This window comes from Bombina bombina, chromosome 7 (genome assembly GCF_027579735.1).
Source record: "Bombina bombina isolate aBomBom1 chromosome 7, aBomBom1.pri, whole genome shotgun sequence".
NCBI classification, from domain to species: Eukaryota; Metazoa; Chordata; class Amphibia; order Anura; family Bombinatoridae; genus Bombina; species Bombina bombina.
The window spans coordinates 80,295,126-80,310,581 of NC_069505.1; the positions used below are offsets into that span (position 1 = coordinate 80,295,126).

Genomic DNA, 15,456 nt, shown 5'->3' on the forward strand with positions numbered 1-15,456 from the left:
TCCTTTTGTGTCTGCAGCTTTCATCTTCACACTGGGCTCCACCATCTTGGAGCTTATATCTGTAATGTAACTTAAAATGTGCAAAAACATTCTAAAATGGAACACTTTTATGTGAGTTAAACTGAAGTGCAAGGTACAGCTGTCAAAAAAGCCTGTGACTTCACAGATCTGTGAAAATGCACCGCTTCTGTCACATGATGCAACAATACGGGAGCTACAAGATGGCGGCTCCTAGTGTAAACTGCAGAGCTTTAGCAGCTGGATACTGTAATGAGTTAAAATAAGAGAATGACATTGGAGAGTTGCAGGTACAAGAGAGAAAACAATAGCATAGTGAGTAGAAACCCTGCTACTGTATTTGTACTCTGCAGTTTAATGTCCCTTTTAAAGGGACAGTCTACAATAAAATTGTTATTGTTTTAAAAGTTAGAAAACGCCTTTACTACCCATTCCCCAGCTTTGCACAACCAACATTGATATATTACTATACTTTATAACATTTAAACCTCTACATTTCTGCCTGTTTCTAAGCCACTGCAGACAGCCTCTTATCACATGCATTTTATTTGCTTTTCACAGCAGGGGACTGCTAGTTCATGTGAACCATATAGATAATTGTGTTATTTAAGATTTAGCACAACTCAGTACTAAATACAAGTAAATAGAAAATAAATAAAAAGTCAGGTGATCAGGGGGCTGTCAGAAGATGCTTTGTTACAAGGTAATGACAGAGGTAAAAAGTGTATTAATATAATTGTGTTGGTTATGCAAAACTGGGGAATGGGTAATAAAGGGATTATCTATCTTTTAAAGCAATACAAATTCTATTGTAGACTGTCCCTTTTAAAAGAGAAGCAAGTATATATTTTTTTCCGCTCTAAAAGAGGGCATTTTAAAATGTAGTTTTGTAGTTGTACCTCTGTTATAATTTAGATCTGTGGTCAGAACTAATGCAGGGAAAAGAAAATAACTTAGGTTGCAAAATTACTAAGTATAATTTGTTTTTATATTGTTTTTTTTTTTTTGCACGTCTAGAAGAAACCAGTTGCCAGATGTACTTTTTACCTTCATCTTCAACAGTAGATACATTCAGTATGTATGTTATGGTCCTTAAAGTGAATGTCAATTTTGATGCTAAAGTGCCTGGTTTTTAAAAATTTGATTAAAAACAGGGGCACTTTAATTCATCAAAATTTACATTTCACTCCTGTTGAGGAAAAAAAAAAATTACCTTTTAAACTTTACAGCAGCTCCAGCTTCCTCCGCCCATTGCAAAGGATCTTCCTGGGTCTAAAATAAGTAATCTGGCTTCCTCCAATCACGGCGTTGAATCAGACACTGATTCCCCCGGGAGGGGAAGCCGTGATTGGAGGATGACCTATACATAATTTCTGACGTCAGAAATGGCTTTCAACGACCGGAGGAAGCTGGAGCTGCTATGAAGATTAAAAGGTAAGTTGTTTTTTTTTTTTTCTCAACAGGAGTGAAATGTAAATTTTGATGAATTAAAGTGCCCCTGTTTTTAAAAACCGGGCACTTTAGCATCAAAATTGACATTCACTTTAACATATTTTTTTACACGTATCCGGCACTTGGTTATGTTTTTGTGTGACAGTTTTTATGGGGAAGGGACGTATCTGTTTTCAATGTACAGAGTGGATGAGTAATTCCTCTACAGTGTGATCTAGATTTTCTCATCTTTCACTGTTGCCATGGTGTTTTATTCTTAGCCATAAATCTGTTAGAACGTTAATCTACACATTCATAATGATGGGAATTCTTTACTAAATACTGTATATACATATATAAAATATGCCTATGTGGTGAGTATGTATAACTTACACGCACATTTTATTATCATGTCCTGGCCAAAATCTGTGACGTACTGAAAACTGATGATTTAGTTACCATTTTAATGTTTTCTGGAGTGGTAACTCAGCAGAATTATATTTTTATGTATGATGCTTTGATACTATCGCGAGGAGTCATTATAAAATAATGTTTCTATATTTAACTTGAAACAATCTATGATTAGAACCATTTTTTGTAGCATGCATTTGTCAGCTTGCATTTTTGCTTTCGAAGTTCATACAGAGCATATGTCTGTATGTTGTATGCATTTAATTTGACATTAAAGGGACACAAGTCAAAATTTGACTTTTATGATTCAGATAGAGCACACAGTTTTAAAGGCTTTCCAATTTACTTAAAATATCAAATTGTGCACAGTCTTTTTTTTTAATATGTACACTTTCTGAAGCACCAGCTACTACTGAACATGTGCAAGAGTTCAGTGTATACGTATATGAGTCTGTGATTGGGTGATGGCTGTCACATGATATGTATATATGTATGTATATATACGTATGTATGTATATATGTATGTATGTGTGTGTGTGTGTGTATATATATATATATATATATATATATATATATATATATATATATATATATATATATATATATATATATATATATATATATATATATATATATATCCAAATATTCTTCACCAAGCACTCACGTTAGTGTTGATTCATCTGCCTAGGTGCAGTGCATACAGATAAAGGGGGAAACCCCGAAACGTTACGCTATTTAATATCACTAAGGTGAATTTCTATAAGTCCTACGAGTGCGGTCTCCATCATTGCTGAAAGTGTATGTGTGTGTATGTATATATATATATATATATATATATATATATATATATATATATATATATATATATATATATATATAATTTAATAATTTTTATTTTCTGTGTGTATGTATGTGTGTATATATATATATCTCTTGTTAAGTGTATCCAGTCCACGGATCATCCATTACTTGTGGGATATTCTCCTTCCCAACAGGAAGTTGCAAGAGGATCACCCACAGCAGAGCTGCTATATAGCTCCTCCCCTCACTGCCATATCCAGTCATTCTCTTGCAACTCTCAACAAAGATGGACGTAGTAAGAGGAGAGTGGTGTATTATAGTTAGTTTTTTAACTTCAATCAAAAGTTTCTTATTTTTAAATGGTACCGGAGTGTACTGTTTCATCTCAGGCAGCATTAGAAGAAGAATCTGCCTGTGATTTCTATGATCTTAGCAGAAGTAACTAAGATCCATTGCTGTTCTCACATATTCTGAGGAGTGAGGTAACTTCAGAGGGGGAATATCGTGCAGGTTTTCCTGTAATAAGGTATGTGCAGTTAACATATTTCTAGGGATGGAATTTGCTAGAAAAATGCTGCTGATACCGCATTAATGTAAGTTAAGCCTTAAATGCAGTGATAGCGACTGGTATCAGGCTTATTAACAGAGATACATACTCTTATAAAAGTGTAATATAAAACGTTTGCTGGCATGTTAATCGTTTTTATATATGTTTGGTGACAAAACTTATTGGGGCCTAGTTTTTTTCCACATGGCTGGCTTGATTTTTTTCCACTGTTGCAATATGAGTGGGAAGGGCCTATTTTAGTGCTTTTCTGTGCAGATAAAAATACTGACAGAGACATTCAGCTTCCCTCTGCATAATACAGGACATCTCTGAAGGGCTCAAAAGGCTTCAAAGTCGTGTTTGAGGAGGGTAACAATCACAGTAGACTGTGGCAGTTGTTGTGACTGTGTTTAAAAAACGTTTTTGTCATTTATTATTCTGTTTTTGTTATTAAGGGGTTAATCATCCATTTGCAAGTGGGTGCAATGCTCTGCTGACTTGTTACATACACTGTAAACATTTTGTTAGTGTAACTGCCTTTTTTCACTGTTATTTCAAATTTTGTCAAAATTTGTTTCTCTTAAAGGCACAGTAACATTTTTTTTATATTGCTTGTTAACTTGCTTTAAAGTGTTTTCCAAGCTTGCTAGTCTCATTGCTAGTCTGTACAAACATGTCTGAAATAGAGGATACTTGTTCATTATGTTTAAAAGCCATGGTGGAGCCCCATAGGAGAATGTGTACTAAATGTATTGATTTCACCTTAAACAGTAAAGATCAGTCTTTATCTATAAAAGAATTGTCACCAGAGGGGTCTGTCGAGGGGGAAGTTATGCCGACTAACTCTCCCTACGTGTCGGACCCTTCGCCTCCCGCTCAAGGGACGCACGCTAATATGGCGCCAAGTACATCAGGGACGCCCATAGCGATTACTTTGCAGGACATGGCTGCAATCATGAATAATACCCTGTCAGAGGTATTATCCAGATTGCCTGAATTGAGAGGCAAGCGCGATAGCTCTGGGGTTAGACGAGATACAGAGCGCGTAGATGCTGTAAGAGCCATGTCTGATACTGCGTCACAATATGCAGAACCTGAGGACGGAGAGCTTCAGTCTGTGGGTGACGTCTCTGAATCGGGGAGACCTGATTCAGAGATTTCTAATTTTAAATTTAAGCTTGAGAACCTCCGTGTATTGCTTGGGGAGGTATTAGCTGCTCTGAATGACTGTGACACAATTGCAGTGCCAGAAAAATTGTGTAGGCTGGATAAATACTATGCAGTGCCGGTGAGTACTGATGTTTTTCCAATACCTAAAAGGCTTACAGAAATTATTAGTAAGGAGTGGGATTCCCCACCTCCTATATTTAGAAAAATGTTTCCAATAGATGCCACTACACGGGACTTATGGCAGACTGTCCCTAAGGTGGAGGGAGCAGTTTCTACTTTAGCAAAGCGTACCACTATCCCGGTTATGGACAGTTGTGCTTTTTCAGATCCAATGGATTAAAAAATTAGAGGGTTACCTTAAGAAAATGTTTATTCAACAAGGTTTTATTTTACAGCCCCTTGCATGCATTGCGCCTTTCACTGCTGCGGTGGCTGCATTCTGGTTTGAGGCCCTGGAAGAGGCCATCCATACAGCTCCATTGACTGAAATTGTTGACAAGCTTAGAACTCTTAAGCTAGCTAACTCATTTGTTTCTGATGCCATTGTTCATTTGACTAAACTAACGGCTAAGAATTCTGGATTCGCCATCCAGGCGCGTAGGGCGCTATGGCTCAAATTCTGGTCAGCTGATGTGACTTCAAAGTCTAAATTACTCAACATTCCTTTCAAGGGGCAGACCTTATTCGGGCCTGGTTTGAAAGAAATTATTGCTGACATTACTGGAGGTAAGGGTCATACCCTTCCTCAGGACAGGGCCAAATCAAAGGCCAAACAGTCTAATTTTCGTGCCTTTCGAAATTTCAAGGCAGGTGCAGCATCAACTTCCTCTGCTTCAAAACAAGAGAGAACTTTTGCTCAATCCAAACAGGCCTGGAAACCTAACCAGTCCTGGAACAAGGGCAAGCAGGCCAGAAAGCCTGCTGCTGCCTCTAAGACAGCATGAAGGAGCGGCCCCCTATCCGACAACGGATCTAGTAGGGGGCAGACTCTCTCTCCTCGCCCAGGCGTGGGCAAGAGATGTTCAGGATCCCTGGGCGTTGGAGATCATATCTCAGGGATATCTTCTGTACTTCAAAGCTTCTCCTCCACAAGGGAGATTTCACCTTTCAAGATTATCTGCAAACCAGATAAAGAAAGAGGCATTCCTAAGCTGCGTACAAGATCTCCTTGTTATGGGAGTGATCCATCCAGTTCCACGGACGGAACAAGGACAGGGGTTTTATTCAAATCTGTTTGTGGTTCCCAAAAAAGAGGGAACCTTCAGACCAATTTTGGATTTAAAGATCCTAAACAAATTCCTCAGAGTTCAGTCATTCAAGATGGAAACTATTCGAACCATTTTACCCATGATCCAAGAGGGTCAGTACATAACCACAGTGGACTTAAAGGATGCCTACCTTCACATTCCGATTCACAAGAATCATCATCAGTTCCTGAGGTTTGCCTTTCTAGACAGGCATTACCAATTTGTAGCTCTTCCATTCGGGTTGGCTACAGCCCCAAGAATTTTTACAAAGGTTCTGGGCTCACTTCTGGCGGTCCTAAGACCGCGAGGCATAGCGGTGGCTCCTTACCTGGACGATATCCTGATACAGGCGTCAAGCTTTCAAATTGCCAAATCTCATACAGAGATAGTTCTGGCATTCCTGAGGTCGCATGGGTGGAAAGGGAACGAAGAAAAGAGTTCTCTATCTCCTCTCACGAGGGTTTCCTTCCTAGGGACTCTAATAGATTCTGTAGAAATGAAAATTTACCTGACGGAGTCCAGGTTATCAAAACTTCTAAATGCTTGCCGTGTTCTTCACTCCATTCCGCGCCCCACGATGGCTCAGTGGTAGCGGCGATGGACATAGTGCCATTTGCGCGCCTGCATCTCAGACCGCTGCAATTATGCATGCTTCATTCAGTGGAATGGGGATTACACAGATTTGTCCCCTCTACTAAATCTGGATCAGGAAACAAGAGATTCTCTTCTCTGGTGGTTATCTCGGGCCCATTGTAACAACAGGTGCCAGCCTTCTAGGTTGGGGTGCAGTCTGGAACTCCCTGAAGGCTCAGGGTTCATAGACTCAAAAGGAGAAACTCCTCCCAATAAATATTCTGGCGTTAAGAGCAATATTCAATGCTCTTCTGGCTTGGCCTCAGCTAGCAACACTGAGGTTCATCAGATTTCAGTCGGACAACATCACGACTGTGGCTTACATCAACCATCAAGGGGGAACCAGGAGTTCCCTAGCGATGTCAGAAGTCTCCAAGGTAATTCGCTGGGCAGAGACTCACTCTTGCCACCTGTCAGCGATCCATATCCCAGGTGTAGAGAACTGGGAGGCGGATTTTCTAAGTCGTCAGACTTTTCATCCGGGGAAATGGGAACTCCATCCGGAGGTGTTTGCTCAATTGGTTCTCCGTTGGGGCAAACCAGAATTGGATCTCATGGCATCTCGCCAGAATGCCAAGCTTCCTTGTTACGGATCCAGGTCCAGGGACCCAGAAGCGGCACTGATAGATGCTCTAGCAGCGCCTTGGTTCTTCAACCTGGCTTATGTGTTTCCACCGTTTCCTCTGCTCCCTCGTCTGATTGCCAAAATCAAACATGAAAGAGCATCGGTGATATTGATAGCGCCTGCGTGGCCACGCAGGACCTGGTATGCAGACCTAGTGGACATGTCATCCTTTCCACCATGGACTCTGCGACAAGACCTTCTAATACAAGGTCCTTTCAATCATCCGAATCTACTTTCTCTGAGACTGACTGCATGGAGATTGAACGCTTGATCCTATCAAAGCGTGGCTTCTCCGAGTCAGTAATTGATACCTTAATACAGGCACGAAAGCCTGTCACCAGGAAAATTTACCACAAGATATGGCGTAAACATCTTCATTGGGGTGAATCCAAGAATTACTCATGGAGTAGGGTTAGGATTCCTAGGATATTGTCCTTCCTCCAAGAGGGTTTGTACAAAGGATTATCAGCTAGTTCTTTAAAGGGACAGATTTCTGCTCTGTCTATTCTTTTACACAAGCGTCTGGCAGAAGTTCCAGACGTTCAGGCATTTTGTCAGGCTTTAGTTAGAATTAAGCCTGTGTTTAAACCTGTTGCTCCTCCATGGAGCTTAAACTTGGTTCTTAAAGTTCTTCAAGGGGTTCCGTTTGAACCCCTTCATTCTATTGATATCAAACTTCTTTCATGGAAAGTTCTTTTTCTGATGGCTATTTCCTCGGCTCGAAGAGTCTCGGAGTTATCTGCCTTACATTGTGATTCTCCTTATCTGATCTTTCATTCAGATAAAGTTGTTCTGCGTACAAAACCTGGGTTTTTACCTAAGGTGGTTTCTAACAAGAATATCAATCAAGAGATTGTTGTTCCACCATTATGTCCTAATCCTTCTTCAAAGAAGGAACGTCTTTTGCATAATCTAGACGTAGTCCGTGCCTTGAAGTTTTACTTACAGGCTACTAAAGATTTTCGCCAAACATCTAACCTGTTTGTTGTTTACTCTGGACAGAGGAGAGGTCAGAAGGCCTCTGCAACCTCTCTTTCTTTTTGGCTTCGGAGTATAATCCGTTTAGCCTATGAGACTGCTGGACAGCAGCCTCCTGAAAGGATTACAGCTCATTCTACTAGAGCTGTGGCTTCCACCTGGGCCTTTAAAAATGAGGCCTCTGTTGAACAGATTTGCAAGGCTGCAACTTGGTCTTCCCTTCATACTTTTTCCAAATTTTACAAATTTGATACTTTTGCTTCTTCGGAGGCTGTTTTTGGGAGAAAGGTTCTACAGGCAGTGGTTCCTTCTGTTTAAATGTTCCTGCCTTGTCCCTCCCATCATTCGTGTACTTTAGCTTTGGTATTGGTATCCCACAAGTAATGGATGATCCGTGGACTGGATACACTTAACAAGAGAAAACATAATTTATGCTTACCTGATAAATTTATTTCTCTTGTAGTGTATCCAGTCCACGGCCCGCCCTGTCCTTTTCAGGCAGGTCTAAATTTTAATTAAACTACAGTCACCACTGCACCCTATGGTTTCTCCTTTCTCGGCTTGTTTCGGTCGAATGACTGGATATGGCAGTGAGGGGAGGATCTATATAGCAGCTCTGCTGTGGGTGATCCTCTTGAAACTTCCTGTTGGGAAGGAGAATATCCCACAATTAATGGATGATCCGTGGACTGGATACACTACAAGAGAAATAAATTTATCAGGTAAGCATAAATTATGTTATGTGTGTGTGTGTGTATATGTATATATATATATATATATATATATATATATATATATATATATATATATATATATATATATATATATATATATATATATATGTGTGTGTATATATATATATATATATATATATATGTGTGTGTATATATATATATATATATATATATATATATATATATATATATGTGTGTGTGTGTATATATATATATATATGTGTGTGTGTGTGTGTGTATATATATATATATATGTGTGTGTGTGTATATATATATATATATATATATATATATATATATATATGTATATGTGTGTATATATATATGTATATGTGTGTGTGTGTGTGTATATATGTATGTATATATATGTGTATATATATGTGTATATATATATATAAATAATTTTAATTGTTTCTGTAGATATTTGGGAGGGGACCAAGTGCAGGAATTGCATAGGATGTATAGATTGGGCACTATAGCCCCAGGAGGACTAAACTCCCCTCCAGACTTTAAGGCACTCATTTAAGCAGAGATACACACTGGGGCATGGCAAATAGACCTTGAGTAGTATGTGACGATGCACTGGAAGTCAGGCCCCTAGAGGGGTAGACTATTTAGTGCAGGGCGCACTAACTGTTTTTGGGGGGGGACATGGAAATGATCCCCTCCAATTTAACAGCACTCGGTCCATCACCGCCAATTGCCCATAAGTTCTCGTGAAAACTTAAAATACTGAGCTTCCTTAAAACACACAGCAGCTCCATGGATACTATTCACCTACATCAAGTTTAGATGACGATTTCAACATGTAGGACATAAGAAAGTAACCAACAGGAACACCTCAGAGCTACAGAATTATGAACTATGGACATACAACAATTAAGGGATGCAAGTAACCCCCGAGTTGAGGAAATTATACCCCAATGTCAGGTTGTGCAAATATACTATATAAGGTCATTGAACTAGGACAATCACACTATACTGAACCTAAAGACTGAATACCGGAAGGAAGTTACTATATAGCAATGTGCCATAAAATAACCATATGGACTAATATGGAAACAGCTTGCCTAAATATATATTAAGAAAGCTAAAATGTATATATTGTATATAAGGAGTATGTAGTTACAAGAGGGACAGATACAATTCAGAACCACACCAAAACCAAGTATACATTACTAACGCTAAGTGTACATTGTAGCAACAATATTAGAGTTGCCTTTAAATTTTTTTATTTATTTTATTTATGTTATATATTTTATTATTATCTCTCCATTTTATCCTAGGTCTATTTGTGTGTATTAAACACATAGCCCATATAGATATCTTAGAAACACCCTAATTGAAATGGAGATGTTACACAGATAGTTCACATAACCGGAGCTAGAGAACACTCTTTAACCCCTACATATATCCCAAACAGGTGTGCTTTAGGACATGCAAGTGACACACATAGAGGACTAATAAAACATTGCAATCAGCACGATAATTGCATGTCACTAAGTTAACTAATACCGCGTATATGTCATAGTAAAGTCACATAAAATAAAGGGCGATAAATAGATCTATCCGCCTAAGTAGAACCGGCATAACAAACGGTTCCCATGCCAACCAGGCTATGACAGCGGGTCCTGCTGAAAGATATACACAGAAGATCGAGAGAGACACATGGAAGGTAATAAACAGGGGGAAGCCGAGAAATACAGTAGGTAATAATAATAAGACATTAGATATGACAACACACATGAGCACACATAGGATCTTTTGTATGATGAAGATTGCATATGCAAGATAGATTCACGCAATACGAGTAACCCACAATGAGTGTTATGCACTGTTAACAAGTCATATATAATGAGTAATGTTGGTACACTTTGTCACTTATACATTTATAGTTAAGATATTTCAATATTGCAAGTTTATTTGCGAAAAAATTTTTTGTTGTAATATTGACAATACCGGAAAGAGCATCACATTGAGCACTTCCGGTTTACACAGTGGAACACAGAATGTGCGTTCCACACACTGTTTGGCGCCACTACACTGAGAGGACACTTTACACACAGGTATTTGAAATTAATTTGATGATTTGCAGTCACTATATAAGTTTGTTTGATGCAGTTTATGTTTATGCTGATGATGGGGAGGAATACCCCGAAAACGTTTCATTAAAAGATTTATTTTCTTCACTAAAAGACCTGAGAGTGCGACTATTTTTCAGGAATATATATATAAATAATTTTAATTGTTTCTGTAGATATTTGGGAGGGGACCAAGTGCAGGAATTGCATAGGAAGGTGTCAGCAGGATTTCATACATTGAGCTGAGGCAGCAGAAATGCTAACAAAGCCCACAGCAAGGTTCCTCTGAAAACCAAAACAGGAAACTTTGAGATAGCACATCGTTCATATACAGTAAAATATGCAAGTCATGTGCTGGTTTTACCCTTTGTCTGCCTTAAAGACCCGTAAAGTAAATGTATCAAATAGGGACAAGCTGGCACAAAATAACTGAAATGATACTGTAAGTGACATGAAACCAAATTTATTTTCTTTCATGATTTATATAGAACATGCAATTTTAAACAATTTTCCAATTTACATCAATTATCTAATTTGCTTTATTATTTTGATATCCTTTGTTGAAAATGATCTAAATAGTCTCAGTAACTGCTGATTGGTGGCTGCAGATAGATGCCTCATATTATTGGCTCATCCATGTGCATTGCTATTTCTTCAACAAAGGATATCTGAAAAATTAAGCAAATTAATAGAAGTAAATTGGAATGTTTAAAATTGTAGTCTCTATCTGAATCCTGAAAGAAAAAAAAAATAGGTTTTCATGTCAGAGAGTTAAGTATAAAGATGTTGGAGACAGATTATAAGAATAATTTAAAGGGAAACTAAAATCTTAATTAAACTGTCGTGATTGATAGAACATGCAATTTTAAAGGCTTTCCATTGCACAGTCTTTTTACAGTATATGCACACTTTGAGGCACCAACCTACTGAGCATGTGCAAGAGTTCAGTCTGTGATTGGCTGCTGGCTGTCACATGATACAGGGGGCCGGCAAGATGAAGTAACATTTTGAAATTTGTTAGAAAAAAAATCTGCTGCTCGTTTAAAATTGACAGTAAGTGTTATTGCATTGTCTTTTTAGTATGTATTTGTTGATTATGCAATTCTGTTGTATTTAAAGGGACACTAAAGACCAAAAAATTATTTCATGATTCAGATAGAGAATACAATTTTAAACAACATTCCAATTTATTTAATTTATCTAATTTGCTTCAGTGTTCTGTATGCTAGCACGCTATTGGTTAAAAAGATCAAATCTTTAATTGGACCAAAAATGTTTTTGTGCATTATGCATATGCATGCACTTTAACGCACTGCTGTCTGGCTCATTTTGCTCTTCACATTGCTTACAATGGTGCTCGACAGCAATCGGTTGTCGAACATTTGAAGCAAGAATATAAGAGCATTTGTATTCTCGCTTGCTTTTTGAATAGCATTTCTAAGCTAATATGGCATCCAGATGCAAGAAAATATGTGGCTATAATAATTTATGCAGCATTTTATGCATCAGTTGAAGAGCCATGTTTATTGAGGTACTTTTGCTGAAACGCTTGATTTTTGAATAGCAGAGTTACATTTTCTGGTGGAATTTGTTTCAGGTTTCCAATCTAAGGACCTTAAACGTTAATGATTCTGTTAAAACAATCAGTTTTTGCTCCATTTTTCTATGTATCCTTTTTTGAAGGAGCAGCAACTTGCTACTAGGAGCTAGATTGGATGAGCCAATGAAAAGAGGCACTCGGTAGTGCATTGCTGCTCCTGAGTATCTTCAACAAAAGATACCAAAGGAACAAAGCAAATTAGATAAAAGAAGTAAATTGGAAATTTGTTTAAAAATGCGCTCTGTCTGACTCATGAACGTTAATTCTGACCATACTGTCCCTTTAAAGGGACAGTAAAGTCATAATTAGACATTCATGATGTAGACAGTATATAATTTTAAACAACTTTCTAATGTACTTCTATTTAATTTGCTTCCTTCTCTTGTTATCCTTTGCTGAAATGTTTATCTAGGTAAGCTCTAGGTTCTAGCTGCTAATTGGTGGCTATATCTCTCGATTGTCATTGGCTCACCCATGTGTTCAGTTAGAAACCAGTAGTGCATTGATGATCCTTCAACAAATGATGCCAAAAGATAATAGAAGTAAACTGGAAAGTAGTTGTATGTTCTACCTAAATCATGAAAGAACATTTTTGGGTTTCATGTCCCTTTAAGTCCACTCTTACATAACTGTGCCAGACTAATTTAGTGCTGTTTAGCTAGAAGTACTGTTTAATACATATATTTTAATGCAAACTCTATAATGAGAGGCATTCAGTTTTTGTGTGTGGTGTTAATATAAAGCCAGACCTGTGGATATTTTCTGCTGTAATTCTGCAATGCTTGTAAAACATTGCTACACACACAGCTGCCATATAGTGCTTAAGACGTGTGCACTCTCCTGAGATTACGTCAGTATGCTCTCATGGAAATGCTTAAAGGGACAGTCTAGGCCAAAATAAACTTTCATGATTCAGATAGAGCATGTAATTTTAAACAATTTTCCAATTTACTTTTGTCACCAATTTTGCTTTGTTCTCTTGGTATTTTTAGTTGAAAGCTTAACCTAGGAGGTTCATATGCTAATTTCTTAGACCTTGAAGGCCACCTCTTTTCAGAATGCATTTTAACAGTTTTTCACCACTAGAGGGTGTTAGTTCACGTATTTCCTATAGATAACTTCACGTGCACGAGCACAGTGTTATCTGGGAGCAGACACTGATTGGCTAGACTGCAAGTCTGTCAAAAGAACTGAAATAAGGGGGCAGTTTGCAGAGGCTTAGATACAAGATAATCACAGAGGTTAAAAGTATATTATTATAACTGTGTTGGTTATGCAAAACTGGGGAATGGTTAATAAAAGGATTATCTATCTTTTAAAACAATAAAAATTATGGTGTAGACTGTCCCTTTAAAGGGCCATGATACCCAAATGTTGAAACAGTTGAAAGTGATGCAGCATAGCTGTAAAAAGCTGACTAGAAAATATCACCTGAACATCTCTATGTAAAAAAGAAAGATATTTTACCTCAAATTGTCCTAAGTATTCCAACCCCATTGCAAAGGACTTTAAGCAGCAAATCAGTATGTCTGTCCCGGGACAGGCAAGGGAGTGAGCTTCGTGCACACTCATGTTATTTCCCTTTTCAGTTTAAGGAAGTTTACTATGAAATCTCATGAGCGTTAAGTGAAATCTCATGAGATCACAGTAAGAGAGTTCATGACCTCAGCACTGCTGATGCTGATTGGCTGCTGTTCTTTTCTTTTTTTTTTTCTTTTTTTTTTTCTTTTTTTTTTAAAGCTGCAGCTGGGCAGTAACTGAGTATAACTTTTTACACAGAACTTACTCTGCTGAGCTGAGGAGATTGTGAGGTAAAATATCTTCCTTTTTTACATAGAGATGCTCAGGTGATATTTTCCTGTCAGCTTTTTACAGTTATACTGCATCAGTTTCAAGTGATTTAGCATATGAGTATCATGTCCCTTTAAGACGTGTGCACTCTCCTGAGCTTACTTCAGTATGCTCTCATGGTAATGAGACCAAGACAAAGAAGTACGTTTGATAATAGAAGTAAATTGGATGCTTTCTTTATTTAAAGAGACCATGTACTTTGATTTTTTTTTTTTTATTGTTTAAAAAGATAGATAATTTTATGACCCATTCTCAAGCTTTGCACAACCAACATTGTTATATTAATATACGTTATAACCTCTAAATCTCTGCCTGTTTGTAAGCCCCTAAAGGTCGCCTGTTATCTTAGTGCATTTTATTATTTTTTTACAGCCAGAATGCGCTAGTTCATGTGCGCCATATATAGCTAACACTGTGCTCACTCCTGTGGAGTTATGCAGGAACCATCACTAAAAAGCACAGCGATATTGAGGGAGTCTGCAAAGGCTTATATATAAGGTAAAACATATTAATATAATAGTGTTGGTTAGGCAAAACTGGGGAATGGGTAATTAAGGGATTATCTATCCTTTTAAACAATAACAATTCTGGAGCAGATTGTTCCTTTAAGGGAGAAGACTGTAGTAAATGATTGCAATTTATATCTGCTACCATCTGTTTTGTATCATAGTAAATGAATGGAATTGTGTTCTGGTTGGTTCATATTGAAGTTATTTCTTTGTCCATTCCCTCTTGAGTTTGTAACTGTCCTGTAATTTAATCTGATGTTAAACATTGGAGCCAAGACTTAATGGGACATAAACCCCCAGTTTTTCTTTCATGATTCCTATAGCATACAAGTTTAAAATTGACTTCTGTGTTTAAATGTGTTCTCTTGGTATTCTTTTGTTAAAGATAATGCAGAAGTGGCTAAAAGTATTGGTACCCTGGCATTTTAAAGTATTGGTAACCTTGCATTTTAAAGTATTGGTAACCTTGCATTTTAAAGTATTGGTACCCTGGCATTTTAAAGTATTGGTACCCTGGCATTTTAAAGTATTGGTACCCTGGCATTTTAAAGTATTGGTAACCTTGCATTTTAAGAGAGAAACGCAAAGTTTGACAAAATGCATGTTGACAAACCACAGTCCTTCGGGGACAATGTCCTTTGGACAAACGAAAAAGAAAAGCTTTTTGGCAAATCACAATTCCATGTTTACAGAAAGAAAAAATAAGATTTTAAAGAAGAGAACACCATCTCTACCGTGAAACATGGAGGAGGCTCAGTAATGTTTTAGGGTTGCTTTGCGTCCTCTGACACTTAGTGTCTAGAATCTGTGCATGGCCTGA

General features: G+C 37.6%; 1 protein-coding gene across 2 annotated transcripts in view; it reads left to right on the forward strand.

Annotated features, from left to right (window-relative positions):
- LOC128665902 (AP-2 complex subunit alpha-2) overlaps positions 1-15,456 on the forward strand; it is a 442,402-nt gene that overhangs the window by 126,547 nt on the left and 300,399 nt on the right. The gene's annotated exons all lie outside the window — the stretch shown is intronic.